This window comes from Eupeodes corollae, chromosome 2 (assembly GCF_945859685.1).
Source record: "Eupeodes corollae chromosome 2, idEupCoro1.1, whole genome shotgun sequence".
Lineage (NCBI taxonomy): Eukaryota > Metazoa > Arthropoda > Insecta > Diptera > Syrphidae > Eupeodes > Eupeodes corollae.
Window position 1 is genome coordinate 104,697,152 of NC_079148.1, and position 15,063 is coordinate 104,712,214.

A 15,063-nucleotide genomic window follows, 5' to 3' on the forward strand; every position below is an offset into this window, starting at 1 on the left:
TGCTCAATAGATATTGAAGAACTTTATTTTATTTGGAAATAAAATGAAAGAGCTAATTTTGATTAGTATTTCAATACATTTAACAAATCATAAGTAGTTAGAAAATTTGCAACGAGAAAGTAAATTATCTTTAAATGATATCTGAATAGGCTTTTAGTTACAATTGCTTGAAATAAGTCATTAGAAAAGTTGTGGAAAGTCATTAAATTGAAATCATATTTGCATGGAACTTTTGAAGAAACGAAAAACATTTTTTACTTCAGTGGACTTGCACTAATAAAAGGTTGATTGTGTGAATAATGTTAGTAAAAAAAAGCTGTTCACATTTCTTCTAACTTTCTGGCTTAAAGTTTTTCTTCTTCGATTGATAATATTTTGTTTCTAACCATTTCTGTATTGAATTTTAACGATTTCAATGCATTGTAAAAGAGTGTATTGTTTTATCTTTAAAGCTAACTTAGTATTTACCTGATAAATATCGGAAATGGTAGACTATTCAAAATGAAACTGTTTACGGGAAACCCTACACATTTAAATGATTTGAAGGAATATAGTAAGCGAGTGGTTTCTGAAGGGTATAAACATATTATAGACATTTTATTGAACAAATAGGCTGAATCAGCTTTATATACCTGTAACCATGTTTAAGATACAAAGTTTAACAAACATACAATTAAGTCTATTAAAAAGTTCTTGAAAGATTAGGTCAGCTCTCAGTTTATAGTGCTCTATAATATTTAGAAAAACGTGCACTAGTAGCTAAGTAGAAGCTTACATATCTCAGAATATTTTCAATTTTGAAAATATATGCTTTGTAATGTTAAAACTTTCAATTGTATTCCCCATTTATTATATTTAAAGTCGGTTATAGCCAAAAATAACACAATACTGTTTTTTTTGTTCATTCATGCTTCCTGTGTATGGAATTAAGACAGTTCTCAGAAAATTAACTTGCAAATGTACATAACCTAATTATCATTAAATGATACAACGACTGCCAATTCCATAAGAAAATTTTTTGAATTCTTTATTAAGACTTGATTTTTTAAATATCCTTCTTTGATACAACAGAAATAATAGTTCTGACATGACTTAAGAACTCGTTCAAGAAATTTTCAATAAGTCAGTACAAATATCTTCAAGGAAAAAGTTTTATATTTGAAATTGCCAAGAACACTATTAAAAACAATAATTGAGCTTTAAATGATCCTAGAAATAAATTTTAATAAGAAATACACATTCTTTTTAAAAATCATTGTTTGATTACAAACTATTTTTCAATATTGTGATTTTGAATAAGAAAAATAGCAAAAAACAAGTTAATATTATTATTTTTGCAAGATCTTTTTTAAATCAATCAATTGTTGTTGTCAACAACATTCAATTTTTATTTTTTTCATTTAACGATAAATTTATCAAGTTAAGAGAATTTTATTGTTTGGAGTTTGATTGCTACAAACTTTCTCACGCTTTGACGATTTTAAGGAACAAACTCAAAATATGAAACAAATTATTTTATTAGTTCAGGTTTAACATTAGTCAAGAGATCAATTAAGTTCTCTAATAATAAAGGTATGAGTAAAATTCAACTAAAAATCTTAAATGAATAAATTTACTAGATTTTTGGAATGAATAAAATACATGAAAAATGTTTGTTCTTTTCCTTTGTTTTCTCTAATTTTTATTATTAAGTTTACAAGTCTTCAAATAGACTTATAAACTTTTGCACATCAAGAATGTGGAATCTTTTATCCAACTCTGTTTTTCTCTCACATTTTGATATTTTAAATCCTGAGACAAGAGGAATCTCTTCTTAACTTCTTTCCTATTAACCTAATGTTTGAGCTGTTTCTTAAACAGGGAAGTAATAAACCCTTTAGGTAATTATTCTTTAATTATAAATTTTGTACATATAAACAACGTTTAATACTATCTTTCGTGATAACTTTAGTAAAAGCTTTATCAACAAATTTGTAACTGCAGCAATTTAATGCAACCAAAATTTTAACAGGAAGAAAAAATACAACAAAAACATAAAACAATAAAAATAAATTGTACCTTGATTGTATGTTAAGACTGTCGTCGGTCGTTTCCTATAGCCAACAAATCAATCTACTATATGTTTGTAAAATAGCGCAACAAAACTGATTTACTGAATGAAGTTGAAATGTTGAATCGTCGTCGTTGTTGTTGGTGTTTTTATTTTGTATTTGATTTTTTTCCTTGGTTTTCTTAAATAATCTGTTTATTTTTATATATTTTATTTTTTATTTCAGTCCACTTTTATTTTTTTGTTTTCCTCTTTTAGTAGGTTTTGTTGGTTTTGGTTGGATGTGTGACTTAATTTATTTTTGCATGTGACCATCGACGACGAGCGACAACGACGTCGACGTTGTTGTGTGTCGTGTATATTCATAGCTTCTCTCGCAAAAAATAAAAATTTAAAGAAAAAAAAAAAACAATCTCTAGAACGCGACAAAAGATATTTTTGTATAATATACTTTTTGCTGCTGCAGCAATCATACAAAATAGAGAGTATCTCTTCTTAATTAAAAGCAACTTTACATACTACGAGCACAGAGCGCGAGCACTCTTTTCGAATGAATAGCGAAGAAAAAAGTATCTACAAATGAAAATAAAATAAGCAAACATGTATCTCAAGAAAGCTACTTAGTCTGTCTGTCTGGATGTCTGTCTGTCATGACTTGGTTGTTGTCGTAGTCGTAGTCGTAATCGTAGCTGTAGCCGTAGCCATAGTCGTCGTCTCCCAAATGCTTAAGCATGCATTTTCCGGTTTCCAATAATAATAATAATATTTTTTTTAATAAATATTACTTGGGACAAAAACGTTTACTTTTATTTAGTTTGTTCTAGAATATGTTAAACAATAACAGGAAGAGGCTAGTATAACATAGAATAATTTTAATTCTCTCAAAATGTATTTTACGAGAGGAGGAATAAATATGTACCTACATAAATGAGATACAGTGTATCTGGCTCTTAAATAACACACCCTAACGCGGCAATAATAATCCGGTTTTCGACCCATCTAATGTGCCATAGATACTTTTTTTAATGATTTTTTTTTATTTAATTTTTGTACGAATTTGTTTTTTTTTTTGTTCCTATGCTATATGATGTTGTGGTATGGTTTTATGGTTTTAAATTCATTCAAATAGAACCTAGTTTAGGTTGCTCGATGCTCTGCTCTCGCTGTGACTCTAGATTCTAGAATCTAGATCCCCATGATACAATAACCCAACTCGAGCTAGCACTCTTGACAATAAATTTAATTTCTAATTAGAATTTCCTATGGCTACAATGTATACAAATACGATTGGCATTTTGTTTTATACACCGCAAACAACCCAATGGCCCAGAGATATTTTATACTCTTTAAAATGTATCTATATCTACATAAATGTATTTATTCTATAAAGTATCTGTGTTAATATATATGATTGTTGTTTTTGTTTTTTTTTTTGTTTTTATTTGTATGTGAAATAAAAATTATAGGTATAGTTATTTATTGCTGAGGAAATACACAATAAAAACAAAATAAAAAAATATAATTTGAAAAAGGATTGAATTTATTTATTTATTATTTATATGTACATATGTGTAAGAATATTTGTTGTTTTTTTTTTTTTTAATGTGAGAGCAAGAGAGCGATGTGATGGTATCAAAATGTATATTAAATATACTTTATTATACTTTTAAATTGTTTTGTTTGTTTAACTATTTGACAGATAATTTCCTCAATGAAATGTTGCTATTTTATATGAATCTGTAGGTATGCGTATGCGTATACCTATAGATTAGAGCATTGAAATTATTTAATCATAAAATGATGTTCGAGGGTATATATATTTTTGTTTTTGGGGTTTTCAATTTAATGAATGAATGTTTAAAAAAAATAAAAGAAGATTGAATGCAAAGTTTTATGAAACTTGGTTTTTTTTTATTTTTTATTTTAAGGGACTATTAAAACTTAGGATTTTATTAATGTTTGCACTATTTTTCAAACACTTTTTAAGTGTGTTAACAGTGTAAATCTAACTAAAATGGCTCTACTTAGACTTTTACTCTTAACTGGTTATCAAATATACTTAAGTTTATCTTTGATTTTATGTTCATTGAAAAGGAGATGTATTAATAGTTTAGGGGAATTTAAAAGTTTGACATTTTAGAACAGTTTTTTTTTTATTATTACAGGAAAATGATTTGTTGCTCTATGTTGTATTATAAATAAGTTAGATTTATGATAGATTCTTGGAAAGTACTTACATATATGTATGCGCAACAAGGTTCAGTTCTACCTTTCCAAAGTTTGCTTGAAAATCAGTCAGTTGGCTAGTTTTAAGGCAGCCTGGAAAATTCAACAAAATCGATGTAGGCATTTTAGAGACTTCTCTAAAATCTTCATTTGCAAACTGAAAAAGATTTAAAAACGAAATGAATTTGGATACTCACTTTTTTGCTGTAAAATTTTGCTACCCTATTGTGTAATATGAGCGTTTGTTGGTTCTTCTGTTTAGATTTAGTGTTTCTTGTGTTGCACAACATTCTGGAAAAGAAGGAAGAACACACTTTATTAAAAGGATAAACTAAACAGGTAGTTATTAGAATAACTTATGAACTATTGGTTGTTTTTAATAACTCAATAACAATTGATTTCTTTAATTTTAAAGTTGTAGGAACAATGAAGAAGGTTTTTCCTTCAAAGATCAATTTTCTTAGATATCTTATTTTTTATTTTACTTTGTCATTTAAAAACTTTAGAAATTTAAACGACTTGTCCTTGAACTACTTTTAACTTTACGAAAAGGTCATTTTCAATAAGTTTGTTTTAATGTATTTACTAAACACTATGAGTTTGCGTCAAAAAAATCAAAATCTTTAGACATTGATTTGACGTTGTTGCAGTAGACATATTCGAAAAATGTAGAATTCAAAATTGTATTTGACTAACATCTAAAAAAGAATGTATTTTAAATACATAAAATATTATGTTGTAATTGTTTATAATTTGAATTTTTCATTTAACTTTTCTTTATAACTTAACAAAGATTATCGTCAAAATTTGTCGTATTATGTAAAAAGCTGTCAACATTTTTAAGTATTTCACTGTTGTATCAAATTATACTCCCAAAAGTAGCAAATCGTAACCTACATACTCATATTAATTGGGTAGATGTCACTTTTGAAGCTCTCATCGTTTGACATTTGAAAAATTAAAACTACACCATTACTAAAAATCGTAACATACTAACTGCCGAAATTTGGCAGATGTTCATTTTGAAGCTTTGTCTTTTGACATTTTTGAAAAGTTAAAACGAGCCATTCCCTAAAAATGGAACGACAAACCAACAAAGCATTGAAATTTTTACAAAATATTGGTGTACCAAGACCGTGTTATTTCTCCAAGAATTGTTCACAATTGGCCACAGCAACCTTGGGATTTCAACCATTGTTACATTCTGATTTTTAACGTCGAAATTTTATGCAAATATTAGGACGAAATCCTCAACTACCTCATTCCAAATCTTTAAGGTAAATGAATTAAATTAAAAACAATAAAAAAAAGTCATATCTACGTGTGTTTATCAGTTTAAATTACTACAGAAATAATCATTCCTATAAATATGCAAAATAGATATGCGTTTTCCGTTTCAAAATAATGATGTACATAAAATAAATTTCTTCAAAATTATAGTTTTCGTCTGAGTCTATATTTTTGTTTTGTTTTTTTTGTCTCTTCTCTTTTCTTTTTTTCTATCTTGTTTGGTGATTGAAAACAGGAGATAAATATTTGATTGAAATTGAATTTTCAATAATTTATTCAGGTAGCCAAATAAAATTAATATACTAATTCCTCTTTTGAATAACTAATTATAGACATTCGTTTTGGAATCGATATTCCAACACTCTTTTTTGTCGTCTTTGTGATTTTGCTTGCGTATCTTTTTCTTCTCACTTGATATTTTATTTTAATTATTTGTTTTATTTTATGTTGATTTAAAAAACATCTTAGTTCAAAAACTCGCAACTTTCGAAGTCAATACTTAAGACACATCATTATCTTAAAAAAAAAATAAAATGAAAATTTCTTATTTAAATTTTAGAATTCATGTGATTTTTCTATCAAGCAAGCAGTCCGCCACCACATATCACACATCATACACCATTCAATTCCACTATTCACCATACAACGCGTCATTTTTGTCTTGAAAAACGATTACGATTTTTGAAAGATTAGGATGGTTTGTTGTAGATTGTTGTTGGTCGTTTGTCGTTGTCATTGGTGTTTTGTGTTGATGTCATCATCAATGCAAGTTGAGTTGCATTGACGTTGGTGTATTTTTATTTGTATTTTATTTTTGAAAGACAAAAATTAAATTAAATATATAAGTGTACGAATATTCCACCTAGGATGACGTGTTGCAAGGTAAAAATGTATTTTGCTTAATATTTTTTTCGATTTCATGAATATCGATTGTGATAGGTGATTTTAATTTCAACACAAAATTTGAGTAGGTATATTTGTATACACCTTTTTTTATTTATTAGCCAAGCTATGAGAATAAAATTATTATTTTGAGGATATTGTTGACAGGTCGACAGCACGTGCCGTATTAGACAAAGAGAGTGTGTTTTGTATGTGGGTGTTTTTTTTTTAATATGGAGGAAACTTTTATTGGTTTATATTAAGGATTTGAAAATTTAATTAATTAATTTATTTTTAGTACAAGAAAAAATTATTATAAAAAATAGTAAAGTTTTGTCTGTGCTTTGATAGTGGAAGATGTTTTTTTAATGAATTATAGAGTAGTTTGTTTTTTTTTTAACATATTGAGACTCAACCAATGCTGTTTTGACTCAGCTTTCAACAAATTAATTAATTTAAAAAAATAGTATTATAACAGCTTAAGACAGTTTAGAAAATATATTATTTTAAAACATTTAAACAGTTAAGGCAAATGCGTATTTTATCGTGGACTTATCGACCTTCAAAAACTTGGATGGATTTTATATTCTAGCTAAAAACTAAAACTATTTTTCTGTGTTGCCTTGATAATATTAAAGTACCTATGATATTTAAGTCTGACTTTCGTAGCAAAATCCACTGTCATTTTGTTCTGTCGAACAATCGTTCAAAACAAGAAAAAAAACTTTTACAAAACAAGTGTTGTTGCTTTTTAGTCTCATTGACTTTTGGGCTTAGTTTTTCTTTTCGAAATTAAAATTAGACTCTTCAAATTCAAAGGAATAACTTGAGTTAAACTCTAAAACTAGGATGATTTTGCATACATAATTCCTTAAACTCACTCAGCTCTTTTTCTAAATGCCTCAATATTATTTTGTTTTTATTTCTATTTCCGCAACGATCTCCAGGTTCACATTTTGTGTTGAGTCCTATTAAGAAAATTAAGTAAAATTAAGCAATATAAATGACATTGAAAAAATATGCCTCGTTACGTCATTCATCGTCATTGCAAAATAAAGTTGAATAAGGTTCAAAGTTTTTGGCTTCTAAAATGAATCAAGCAACAAAAAAAATCCTAAAATTTAATTTACCTTCTCAAATTCACACTTTGGGTAAGTGTAAGAATTTAAACGAAATATGTTTACCCATTCAGAATAGTACAAAAATAAATATCGCATCGCTTCAAAAATAATGATAATAAAAAAAAAACCAGAACGGATATCCGCATAAAAATGAATTCTACTTTTATGCCCGCTCGCACATGGAACAACAGAAAATTAAAAAAACAACAAACTGAAATATAACAACAACAAAAACTATATATACAACGAGAGAAAATAAACGCTAAGCCAAAGAGATAACATGTGCAAAGATAGATTGTATATATGCGCGAATGGCATTCAGCAGTTCAGATGCGGCCTATTTACGCGATTAAAGCCTTTTGGGCGCGACATACATTACAGTCATAGCATAACGCGCCTCAAGCTCGTTCCTTTTTTTAAAGCTATAAATGTATTGTTATTTTGCTTTTATAAATCCAAAAACAAAAATTATAAGTCTGTACCATTTGGTTGGCGACACTACAACTACACGACATATTTTTATCGGTATATATAAAAACATTCGAGCATGTGTATGTGTGTGAATATGTGTGTGTTTTGTAAGTATTTAAATTTATTTGTTTATTTTGCTATGTTTGCTAATTGAATGTCACCGGATATCCCTTCTCATTATCGCACACTCAATGTTTATAATACAAAAAATAAATTCATTGAAAAAATATACCCCAAAATGTTTTAATGGAGTCATTTTTATAGTTAAAAAATAAAATAATTGTTCTGAACGTACAAATTTCCGTTATTTGCATTTTATTTTTATTTTGTAGTATGTATTTCATTTTTAAATATTACTTCACTATGAATATGAACTAAAAAAGAATATTGAAAAGCTTGTGAAAAATATTTGTTCTTGTTGATTCTCACTCTGTTAAATGAGATTCATTTCTGTTCGAAACTCTGGTGTAAGATCGATTAATATCAATAAATTTTGATTTAAGAGACTTGAGACATCTGAAAAAAAACCTTCTCTCAATGCCTCAATTAGTTTAAGAAAACATTAATCTTATTTTTGAAATTTAAAAGTCGTTGTTTTTAGTTATTTTGTCCACCTAAGTACAAAAATGAAGGCTATGAAAACATTAAACAAACATTACATCTCAACTTAGCTACTGTGTTAGAAATCTGCCTGTAAAATGTCGTTGTTTATCATTTTTTTTGTTCAATTCACGGTAAACTAGAAAATAAAAAAAAAGACTTCATTAAGTAGTTTTGCAGTCGTTTAGTTTTTTATACTTGTTGTTTATAAACAAAGACAGTTGTGTGTCGAGTGCAGAATTTTGAACGAAGTATTTACTTTGTTACAGCGACGACACGGCGACGACGAACGGCGATGATGACAAGAACAACAACTATAAACGACGACGATGTCGACCATGTAAAAAGGGGTGTGTTGTGTAGTGTATTATGTATACATTGTAGATAGTACACTCTGAATCCACTTAAAATATCGTCACAAAACTAAGATCAATAGATACTTAGAAATGTTTAGATTAAATAGTGTGTATAGTGTGTATAACAGGTTCAATGTTAGCTTCTTTGTTTTTTAATCACACTGTTTGCTATTATTAAATTTGTATATTTTTAATGCTCAACGATCTTGATTTGAGAGCTCGTATAAAGTTATAGGATCTACTTATCTAATTACTTGGCAAAATTCATCATTCTTTCAAAACTCTGTGGAATTAAAATGTACTTCATTTTTGTAGATCAAACTTATTTTATAAATCACTCAAAACAATCTTAAATCTTAGCACTTAGGTATGATATATAATAGTTTTTATTCAAATACTTTAACTCAGCCTTAATAATACTTTACTAAGATCCACTGCGGAATATATGTATCACAGCCAAAGAAGAAAATAATTTTTCTTGCAATATATAACATTTAAAATGAGACATGCGATAATAAAGTATACTTTTTCAAAATTGATAGATATGCAGAGATTTTAAAATTAAGAACGCTTCTACCCCAAAGACCAAACCTAATCTTTTAAAGAAGAATGACCAAGTATCGATAATAATTTCATCATACTTTTTTTTATTTTTAGAAATAAGATTTTTCCAATGCTAAATTTAAACCAAAATTATTTAAAAGGCTATCCGTCAACGAATATTAATGAAAATTAAATTTAAAGCTTAATCGTCGTAAGGAACTCGTAAGCGAACTTTTTTGTTTATAAATTTAATTTAGAATTCCTTCTTCACTTATTCAAAAGTAAAAAAACATTAACATTAAAATTTAAACTGGAAACATGGTTGAAAGCGATAAATGTGTACAAGAGTTTAAGACCTTTTGATATATTTAGACATAATTTTTACATTTTCAAATTAGTAACAGAACAATTATATGTATGTCAGGAATTAGAAATCAAAAGTTTTAGATTCAATCAAAAATAATAAATTAATAAAATCTAATAAAAAAAATCTTTTAAACAACTGTTTGGTTGGTTGATCCATACGAACGATCAAAAAAACACATATTAAACTATTCTTTTAAAGCCTACAAGCAAATATTTTGGCACAAAAGACAGGTGTTTTGAATTATATTAAACTTTTTTGTTCTGTATCATTCTACATATTATCAACTTAATATTTATAAAATATTTCTTCAGATGTTAAAAAGACACTTCTGAATGAAAACAACAAACAAAAAAAAATCTTAAATTTCAACTTAAAATGCAAATTCAAATTGGAAATTCCAGAATTATCAGATATTATATTATTATTTGTTTGCTTGATTACCTCACTGAAATTTAACTACCTATATGTAAATACAAAAATATTCTGAATGGTTTTGACTTGACTACTACTACTGCTGCTAGGTAGGTAGTATAAAGTATATTCTGTTTAGAGATTCTTCTTTAAGATTTAAGGAGACAACAACGTGTTACAGTTGACGCCGCCGATCCACAGCCGTTGTGTGAATGTTGTCTGGCTGGGATTTTCTTCTTAAAATTTTGATCTTTTGGATTTTTTTTTCATTTCATTATTTAATTCCATTAAGAAATCTGTTCTTTGATATTTTTTTCATTCAAGTTTAAAGTAATGCCACATAATTTATGTCCAAAGATATACCTAAATATTTTACTAATATCAACTTAAAAATCAAGTGATCGACCTTTCTCTCTTATAAGAGATGTTGTGTGCAGAGTTTTTATACAGAAGAGATACCTACACCTTTGTTCTTCATTTTTATCGTTTTGTTTTGTTCCTCTCTCTATATAAAGGTATATTTTTCTTTACTTTATAGAAACAGGTATAATCTAGAGTTTCCCCTCAAGTTCCAAATGGTAGGAAAATCAAACCAGAACAGATGTTTCCTCTAAATACACACACACACACTCATGCACAATCACAAAACAACAACACACAAGGAAAGGAATATTGTATTCTCAAGACGCAAGAAACAAACTGCATTTAGGTTTAATGAAAAAAAGATTCAAAGACAGACATCTGCAATAAAATCTAAGGTAACCTAAACCAAACCAAACCAGTGACACAACATTATAAAAGTATTAACAAAACAACAACAACAACATAAGGAAAAAAGTATAAATGACTTGAAGGCATCTTCTTTGTGTTTTTATTTTCTGTTATTGTGTTTTGAACCTGGATCAGACCCGGATTAAGCATTACAAAATCAAAGCTCTAGGCCCTTGGAAAGTCTAAATATTAATATAGAAACTGGTATTACCATAATTTTCATAATACATACTTATGATTTAAAATTTTAATAATAACAGAAATGATGATGAATTTCGTTAGGATAATAAATAAATTCATTTAACAAAGCCAAAGTTATTTATCAGTTTGTTTTTTTTTGACAGATTGACGAATAAGATTTTATTCAACGAAAAAAATTCATTGAAGAAACAAACAATTTCTTGTCTCAGTGAATTGTTCGTTAAATAGTCAAATAAATTCAATGAAATTTGGTGTTTATATTATCCACCACCTATTAAATAAAAGGATATCCAAACATCAGTTTAATTGGCTTGAAGCTACTTGATCTATAGGGTGTCTTAAAATTAACTTAAGGTTTGATTTTAAAACAAATGGGTCTTGAATTAAGCTTCTACATAAAATTCGACAGATATCTCTATTGATGGCTCTATAAATATGCTCTCATACAAAAACTGAATTTATTATATTTTTACTACAGATAGACTTTATAATCAAAATAAGAAATCAACTTAAATTAAAAGCCTTAACACCTACAACATCTCAACTTGATGACGAAAAACACACAATTTCCATCTATATGCCATTCATAACTTTCATACATAACTACATACATTTTATATATCGTCATTGACACCTACAACAAGCCTATCTCATTCATGTATACATAAATATATGTTGAAAATAATAATATTTATAGTATATATGTATGTAGGTACATACATAAGTATATGTACCTAAGAAAAAACCTTATATCAATATAAAATCCACCCACATTGAATGCCAATTTTGTAATATGCAGGTAGATATATACAATACATATGTATGTATGTGGAAACTTCCTTTCATTTGAACTTTTGCTTAAAAAAATATAAACCAAAAACAAAAACAACAACAGCAAAGATACACATAACCTTTACAAACATGGCATAATAAATTTTGAAAGGACCCCAACAAGGATAACAACAAAAACTGTGTTGTCTATGATGTGACTCCCATGATTTTGAAGAAAAAAAGAACTCATAAGAAAAAATGAACCTATAAATAGAAAAATGAAATATACAAAAGAATTCTTTTATTTTTGCTTCTACATCCACACCTTCATACTACTTCATGTCTTTTAGACTGCTGAGTGATAAAATTCTTATAAAAAGAACTCCTTTATAAAAACACACAGATTGACGTCATTAAAAACGTGTCAAATGTATAAGTTCCCATACGATCTAATGTGTAAATCTTTATATCAATTTTTATAACCAAAATTTCAATTAAATTTATACATAAATTGTCTACTTTGATCTAGAAATATGAATTAATATACAATAATACATACGTACATAAATATATTTATAATAAGGGCGTGTCAGAGATGAATGAAATTTAAAAAAAATGTATGAGGATAAATTTAAGATCAACCTTCACATGTTCGTTTTTTTATTTTCTGATTATATCCTCTTTAGCATCGTAGAATCGTTAAGTTCCATTTATTTTAGTTCCATTTATTTTATGAAAGAAATTATCAAAAAAAAAAACACGAGCTGATTAACAACTTGACGTCATGCCTGGTTAAACCACTACTCACGGAAGTTACTATACTTTTTTTTTTATATATTTTCGACCATTTTACTACATAAATTAAATATTTAATTAAAAAATTATGTTGAAATAAAACGCACACATTAAATATGTAACAAAATTATGTTTTAATTCTTTCTACAACAGATAAGTGTTGAATTTTGTTAACTCAGTCAATAATTATAGTACAGGAGGTTAAGTTACACTTTTATGGGTATATCTTTTCTTAGTAACGATACAAAAAGAATTGTTAAAAAAAGGTATTCATCATTTGAAAGTTAGTGCGGTATATTTTTCTTCACGAATGTAAAATGATTAATTAAGCTTTTTTAATAATCTTAAACGTCTATTTTGAAACAAATTTATTAACAGTTAAGTAAAAAAATTGACACACTTCTCACATAACGTCCCAAACTATAAACTAAAAGAGCAATGCTATGAACATTTTTATGAACAACAATATTGATTTAACATACATATCTTTTGTTTTTGTAAATTTTCACAACGAAGATGATAGATAGGAAAACAAAATTTTGAAAAATAAGAAGAAACAAAAAACAATATTCATTCAAAAAAGAAAAAATGTCACACTCCCACGATGTCACGTTGACAATCATGTGACGTTTTTGGTTTCATTAACAATCCCCTTTTACGTTCGTGAGAAGATAATATTCGTGTGGAGTGGATGTATTTTAGTATTTAATTTATAGACTTGGTTTTGTGTAGTAATGTTTGTTAAGGCCAACATATAAATTATAATATTTAAAATTTTGTTTCTGAATTTTTAGTTATTCAATGTTATGAGCATTTCAAGAAAAAAATTTAAACATGTGTTCTACGTTTACACAGCTCCATATAAACATAATAAATCATTTTTTTTTTAATTTTACAATGATTAAGTTTTACAGATTCCTCAAGTTCAGAAATGTAAATAGTTTCAAAAGCATGAATTTAGTAATTTTAACAGTATAAATATAACATCTGGTGCGTTTTTTAAAATAATGAATTTGATTTTGTCGGAAACAGGTGAAAATATTACACGCTGAACACATTTTGAATTTTCTCTCAGCAACGAACAGGGTTGTTATAAGGTTTTAAAAGTATTTATTGGTTTACATAGAAAAGTTACCACTGTCTTATTTTGTTTTTATAAAATATTTCACCAAATATTCTGAATTATAAACCAGGTGTAGCAAAATTTCGTCTTTTTGATTGGTATTGTTAAGCTCTAGTGCAGGTCTTTGGCCGAAATCACAGGTTTTCAATCTTGAATGGAAGGCAACTAGTGTAAACTTCGTAAACGTTTGCAAGAAATTTGACTGACGTTGACTTTTGCAAATGCGTCAATAAATGATGGTCTTCAAATCTGATTAATATTGATTTGGAGGTTTTGAAAATGATGCATTTCAGAAGGCGGTTTCATTTTAAATAGCCCTCTATTTCGAAAATTGTCACTTTTGAAGAAAAAATCAAACTAACAACAACAGACCCTTCAAATTACAAAAGTTAACTACAAAAATTACTTGAAGTTATACCTGAATATTTTCCTGACCGTGTTATAATCACGACGGTTTTGAAACGATGTTTTCTTTTAAAGGTGGTTTCAATCTAAATAGTCCTCTATTTCGAATATTGTCACTTTTGAAACGAAAATCAAACTAACAACGACAGATCCTTGAAATTACTACAAAAATGTACAAATTTTGCAGTAACAGTTTTTCACTTGATGTTATACCAGAATATTTTCCTGACCGTGTTATAATCACGATAAAAACGATGTTTTTTTTGTCAAAAGGTGGTTTCAGTCTAAATAGTCCTCTATTTCGAAAATCGTCACTTTTGAAGCAACAATCAAACTAACAACGACAGACCCTTCAAATTACAAAAGTTTACTACAAAAATGGTACAAATTTTGCAGTAACAGTTTGCGACTTGAAGTTATACCCGAACATTTTCCTGACCGTGTTATAATCACGACGGTTTTGAAAACGATGTTTTTTCAAAAGGTGATTTTAATCCTAATAGTCCTTTGTTTCAAAAATTGTCTCTTTTGTAGCAAAAATCAAACTAACAAGGACAGACCCTTTAAATTACAAAAGTTTACTACAAAAATGATACAAATTTGCAGTAACAGTTTGCAACTTGAAGTTACACCCGAACATTTTCCTGACCGTGTTATAATCACGACGAATGGATTCCAGC

At 27.5% G+C, this 15,063-nt stretch overlaps 1 protein-coding gene across 2 annotated transcripts in view; it reads left to right on the forward strand.

The window, feature by feature from the left end:
* The window catches only part of LOC129947349 (protein sprouty), a 79,345-nt gene that overhangs the window by 54,170 nt on the left and 10,112 nt on the right, over window positions 1–15,063 (forward strand). The gene's annotated exons all lie outside the window — the stretch shown is intronic.